The sequence below is a fragment of the Salvelinus fontinalis genome, unplaced genomic scaffold, assembly GCF_029448725.1.
Source record: "Salvelinus fontinalis isolate EN_2023a unplaced genomic scaffold, ASM2944872v1 scaffold_1562, whole genome shotgun sequence".
In the NCBI taxonomy this organism is placed as follows: domain Eukaryota; kingdom Metazoa; phylum Chordata; class Actinopteri; order Salmoniformes; family Salmonidae; genus Salvelinus; species Salvelinus fontinalis.
The window spans coordinates 28,848-35,775 of NW_026601771.1; positions in this window are offsets into that span (position 1 = coordinate 28,848).

The following is a 6,928-nucleotide window of genomic DNA, read 5'->3' on the forward strand; positions in this document are numbered from 1 at the left end:
GACCGGTGTGTGTGTGTGTGTGAGGACTCGACATACAGGGCTGCTCTCTGACCCGGGAGGTTCTGGTCACCTGACCGGTGTGTGTGAGGACTCGACATACAGGGCTGCTCTCTGACCCGGGAGGTTCTGGTCACCTGACCGGTGTGTGTGTGTGAGGACTCGACATACAGGGCTGCTCTCTGACCCGGGAGGTTCTGGTCACCTGACCGGTGTGTGTGTGTGAGGACTCGACATACAGGGCTGCTCTCTGACCCGGGAGGTTCTGGTCACCTGACCGGTGTGTGTGTGTGTGAGGACTCGACATACAGGGCTGCTCTCTGACCCGGGAGGTTCTGGTAACTCACCTGACCGGTGTGTGTGTGTGAGGACTCGACATACAGGGCTGCTCTCTGACCCGGGAGGTTCTGGTCACCTGACCGGTGTGTGTGAGGACTCGACATACAGGGCTGCTCTCTGACCCGGGAGGTTCTGGTCACCTGACCGGTGTGTGTGAGGACTCGACATACAGGGCTGCTCTCTGACCCGGGAGGTTCTGGTCACCTGACCGGTGTGTGTGAGGACTCGACATACAGGGCTGCTCTCTGACCCGGGAGGTTCTGGTCACCTGACCGGTGTGTGTGAGGACTCGACATACAGGGCTGCTCTCTGACCCGGGAGGTTCTGGTCACCTGACCGGTGTGTGTGTGTGAGGACTCGGCATACAGGGCTGCTCTCTGACCCGGGAGGTTCTGGTCACCTGACCGGTGTGTGTGTGTGAGGACTCGACATACAGGGCTGCTCTCTGACCCGGGAGGTTCTGGTAACTCACCTGACCGGCCAATCATCCGCTTCAGCTTGTAAAATAATAATGATGGATGACAATATGCTGCGTTCCCAAAGCTGTTAGTTCACTATGTAGATGATCGATCAGCCAGTTTGAGCTGAATGATAATAATAATAATCTGTTGGGCAGCTCTCAAACAACTTGATACTCACTCAGAGGGGGCAGCACTGAGCTAGCCTCTAATGTCACTTCCTGGAGTAGCTCAAACTGCACATGTTATGTTTCACTTCCTGGAGTAGCTCAAACTGCACATGTTATGTTTCACTTCCTGGAGTAGCTCAAACTGTGCATGCCATGTTTCACTTCCTAGAGTAGCTCAAACTGCACATGTTATGTTTCACTTCCTGGAGTAGCTCAAACTGTGCATGCCATGTTTCACTTCCTAGAGTAGCTCAAACTGCACATGTTATGTTTCACTTCCTGGAGTAGCTCAAACTGCACATGTTATGTTTCACTTCCTGGAGTAGCTCAAACTTGGCATGCCATGTTTCACTTCCTGGAGTAGCTCAAACTGCGCATGTTATGTTTCACTTCCTGGAGTAGCTCAAACTGTGCATGCCATGTTTCACTTCCTGGAGTAGCTCAAACTGCGCATGTTATGTTTCACTTCCTGGAGTAGCTCAAACTGCGCATGCCATGTTTCACTTCCTGGAGTAGCTCAAACTGCGCATGCCATGTTTCACTTCCTGGAGTAGCTCAAACTGCGCATGCCATGTTTCACTTCCTGGAGTAGCTCAAACTGCGCATGCCATGTTTCACTTCCTGGAGTAGCTCAAACTGTGCATGCCATGTTTCACTTCCTGGAGTAGCTCAAACTGTGCATGCCATGTTTCACTTCCTGGAGTAGCTCAAACTGCGCATGCCATGTTTCACTTCCTGGAGTAGCTCAAACTGCGCATGCCATGTTTCACTTCCTGGAGTAGCTCAAACTGCGCATGCCATGTTTCACTTCCTGGAGTAGCTCAAACTGTACATGCCATGTTTCACTTCCTGGAGTAGCTCAAACTGTGCATGCCATGTTTCACTTCCTGGAGTAGCTCAAACTGTGCATGCCATGTTTCACTTCCTGGAGTAGCTCAAACTGTACATGCCATGTTTCACTTCCTGGAGTAGCTCAAACTGCGCATGCCATGTTTCACTTCCTGGAGTAGCTCAAACTGTGCATGCCATGTTTCACTTCCTGGAGTAGCTCAAACTGTACATGCCATGTTTCACTTCCTGGAGTAGCTCAAACTGTGCATGCCATGTTTCACTTCCTGGAGTAGCTCAAACTGTACATGCCATGTTTCACTTCCTGGAGTAGCTCAAACTGCGCATGCCATGTTTCACTTCCTGGAGTAGCTCAAACTGCGCATGCCATGTTTCACTTCCTGGAGTAGCTCAAACTGTGCATGCCATGTTTCACTTCCTGGAGTAGCTCAAACTGTACATGCCATGTTTCACTTCCTGGAGTAGCTCAAACTGCGCATGCCATGTTTCACTTCCTGGAGTAGCTCAAACTGTGCATGCCATGTTTCACTTCCTGGAGTAGCTCAAACTGTGCATGCCATGTTTCACTTCCTGGAGTAGCTCAAACTGTGCATGCCATGTTTCACTTCCTGGAGTAGCTCAAACTGTGCATGCCATGTTTCCAAAACCTCCATGTAGCAAGATGGCGACATGCTGAAATGACACTTCCTGATCTTCAAACGCGTCGCTGAGATTTCACATAGGAAACAATGGGGTGACTTCATCAAATAAAATACAATGTTATTGGTCACATGCAGATGTTATTGTGAGTGTAGTGAAATTCTTATGTTTCTAGATCCGACAGTGCAGCAGCATCTAACAGGTAATATCTAACAATTCCACAACAACAACCTAATACACACAATCTAGTAATGGGATGAGAGAATATATAAATATAAAATATATGGATGAGAAGTGACAGAGCGGCTAAGATGCAATAGATAGTATAGAATAGATAATGTAGGATACTGTACACAAATCTAATTTTATTTGTCACGTGCCGAATACAACAGGTGTAGGTAGACCTTACAGTGAAATGCTTACTGACAAGCCCTTGGCCAACAATGCAGTTTTAAGAAAATGCGTAAAAAAATATTCAATTAAGAGATAAGAATAACAAATGATTAAAGAGCAGCAGTAAATAACAATAGTGGGGCTATATACAGGGGGTACCGGTACAGAGTCAATGTGCGGGGGCACCGGTGTCGAGGTAATTGAGGTAATGATGTACATGTAGGTAGAGTTATTAAAGTGACTATGCATATATAATAGAGAGTAGCAGCAGCGTTCCAGAGGGAGGGGCAATGTGAATAGTCCGGGGAGCCATTTGATTAGCTGTTCAGGAGTCTTATGGCTTGGGGGTAGAAGCTATTTAGGAGTCTCTTGGACCTAGACTTGGCGCTCCGGTACCGCTTGCCGTGCGGTAGTAGAGAGAACAGTCTATGACTGGGGTGGCTGGAGTCTTTGACCATTTTTAGAGCCTTCCTCTGACACCGCCTGGTATAGAGGTCCTGGTTGGCAGGAAGCTTGGCCCCGGTGATGTACTGGGCCGTACGCACTACCCTCTGTAATGCCTTGCGGTCGGAGGCTGAGCAGTTGCTATACCAGGCGGTGATGCAACCTGTCAGGATGCTCTCGATGGTGCAGCTCCATAACCTTCTGAGGGCCCATGCCAGATCTTTTCAGTCTCCTGAGGGGGAATAGGTTTGTCGTGCCCTCTTCACGACTGTCTTGGTGTGCTTGGACCATGTTCGTTTGTTGGTGATCTGGACGCCAAGAAACTTAAAGCTCTCAACTTGCTCCACTACAGCCCCGTCGCTGAGAATGGGGGCATGCTCGGTCCTCCTTTTCCTGTAGTCCACAATCATCTCCTTTGTCTTGATCATGTTGAGTAAGAGGTTGTTTTCCTGACACCACACTCCGAGTGCCCTCACCTCCTCCCTGTAGACTGTCTCGTCGTTGGGGATCAAGCCCACTACTGTTGTGTCGTCTGCAAACTTGATGATTGAGTTGGAGGTGTGCATGGCCATGCAGTGGTGGGTGAACAGGAAGTACAGGAGAGGTTCTGAGCACACACCCTTGTGGGGTCCCAGTGTTGAGGATCAGCGTAGTGGAGATGTTTCCTACCTTCACCACCTGGGGGCAGCCCGTCAGGATGTCCAGGACCCAGGTGCACAGGGCACGGTCAAGACCCAGGGACTCAAGCTTAATGATGAGTTTTGAGGGTACAATGGTGTTGAATGCTGAGCTGTAGTCAATGAACAGCATTCTTGCATAGGTATTCCTCTTGTCCAGATGGGATAGGGCAGTGTGATGGCAATTGCATCGTCTGTGGACCTATTTGGTTGGTAAGCAAATTGGAGTGGGTCTAGGGTGACAGGTAGGGTGGAGGTGATATGATCCTTGACTAGTCTCTCAATGCACTTCATGATGACAGAAGTAACTGCTACGGGGCGATAGTCATTTAGTTGTTACCTTGGATTTCTTGGGAACAGGAACAATGGTGGCCGTCTTGAATCATGTGGGGACAGCAGACTGGGATAGGGAGAGATTGAATATGTCCGTAAACACACCAGCCAGCTGGTCTGTGCATGCTCTGAGGACGTCTGGGCAGCCTTGCGAGGGTTAACACGTTTAAAGTTTTACTCACGTCGGCCACAGCGAAGGAGAGCCCACCGTCTATGTTAGCGGGCCGTGTCAGAGGCACTGTATTGTCTACAAAGCGAGCGAAGAAGTTGTTTAATTTGTCTGGATGCAAGACGTCGATGTCTGCGATTCGGCTGGTTTTCTTTTTGTAATCCGTGATTGTCTGTAGACCCTGCCACATACGTTTCGTGCTCGAGCTGTTGAATTACGACTTCACTTTGTCTCCATACTGACTCTTTGGTTGTTTGATTGCCTTGCGGAGGAAATAACTACACTGTTTGTATTCGGCCGTATTCCCAGTTGCCATGATTAAATGCGGTGATACGTGCTTTCAGTTTTGCGCGAATGCTGCCATCAATCTAAGGGAAGGTTTTAATAGTCACAGTGGGTACAACATCTCCTATATACTTCCTGATGAACTCGCTCACCGAGTCAGCGTATACGTCAATGTTGTTCTGAGGCTACCTGGAACATATCCCAGTCCACGATTGGTCAGACCAGCATTGGATAGACCTAAGCACCGGCGCTTCCTGTTTTTAGTTTCTGCCTATAGGTGGGGAGCAACAAGATGGAGTTGTGGTCAGATTTGCCAAAAGGAGGGCGGGGGGGGAGGGCCTTGTGTGCATCGCGGAAGTTAGAGTAGCAATGGTCAAGCGTGTTACTCGCTCGTGTACTGCAATTGATATGCTGATGGAATTTAGGTAGCCTTGTTCTCAAATTGGCTTTGTTAAAAGACCCAGCCTCAATAAATGAAACCTCCAGATATATGGTTTCCAATTTGCGTAAAGTCCAGTGAAGTTCCTTGATGGCTGCCTTGTTATCCGCTTGCGGGGGGATGTACACGGCTGTGACAATAACCAAGGAGAGTTCTCTTGGGAGATAATACGGTCGGCGTTTGATTGTGTGGAATTCTAGGTCAGGTGAACAAAAGGACTTGAGTTCCTGTATGTTACAATTACACCATGAGTCGTTAATCATGAAACATACACCGCCGCCCTTCTTCTTACCGGAGAGATGTTGACTCCTGTTGGCGCGATGCGCTGAAAATCCCATTGGCTGTACTGACTCCGACAGCATGTCCCAAGCTAGCCATGTTTTGCATTTGTTTTGCTAACTCTGCCATCACATGTATGCACTACGTTGTGCGGTAGAATACGGAAACACTGCTAGCCATGTATTCCCTACGTTGTACGGTAGCCTACGGAAACACTGCTAGCCATGTATTCCCTACGTTGTACGGTAGCCTACGGAAACACTGCTAGCCATGTATGCCCTACGTTGTACGGTAGGCTACGGAAACACTGCTAGCCATGTATTCCCTACGTTGTACGGTAGCCTACGGAAACACTGCTAGCCACGTATGCCCTACGTTGTACGGTAGGCTACGGAAATACACCTAGCCACGTATGCCCTACGTTGTACGGTAGGCTACGGAAACACTGCCTGCCACGTATGCCCTACGTTGTACGGTAGGCTACGGAAACACTGCTAGCCATGTATGCCCTACGTTGTACGGTAGGCTACAGAAACACTGCTAGCCAAACACAACGGTCTCTTGCTAGGTGAACCATTTAATTAAAGGGAAGCTACCGTATCTTTCCCTGTGGTCTCCTGATGTGGTTTAAGCATTGCTGTGGACAGACTGTGTTGGGTTGTACTGGATATGTAACGGACAGACAGACTGACAGTGTGTTTAGTTTGATAGGTGACAGACCGACTGTTTGATAGGTGACAGACCGACTGTTTGATAGGTGACAGACCGACTGTTTGATAGGTGACAGACCGACTGTTTGATAGGTGACAGACCGACTGTTTGATAGGTGACAGGCAGACTGTTTGATAGGTGACGGGCCGACTGTTTGATAGGTGACGGGCCGACTGTTTGGTAGGTGACAGGCAGACTGTTTGATAGGTGACAGGCAGACTGTTTGATAGGTGACAGGCAGACTGTTTGATAGGTGACAGGCCGACTGTTTGATAGGTGACAGGCCGACTGTTTGATAGGTGGCAGGCCGACTGTTTGGTAGGTGGCAGGCCGACTGTTTGGTAGGTGGCAGGCCGACTGTTTGATAGGTGACAGGCCGACTGTTTGATAGGTGACAGGCCGACTGTTTGATAGGTGACAGGCCGACTGTTTGGTAGGTGACAGGCCGACTGTTTGATAGGTGACACACTGAAACATATATAGACAGTAGGGCATCATTACTTTCCCACGGTTGACATTACCGTGGAAACAAGTGCTGTATTGGCCCTTGAAGAAAGGTTTGACAGACAGAGAGGGAGCAGTGTCTTTGGTGACGGGTCTGTCTCTGCCTCTCTTTCACTCTCTCTCGCTCTCGCTCTCCCTCTGTCTCGATGCCTCTCTTTCACTCGCTCTCGCTCTCGCTCTCCCTCTGTCTCTCTGCCTCTCCCTTTCTCTCTCTCTCTCTCTCTCTCTCTCTGCCTCTCTCT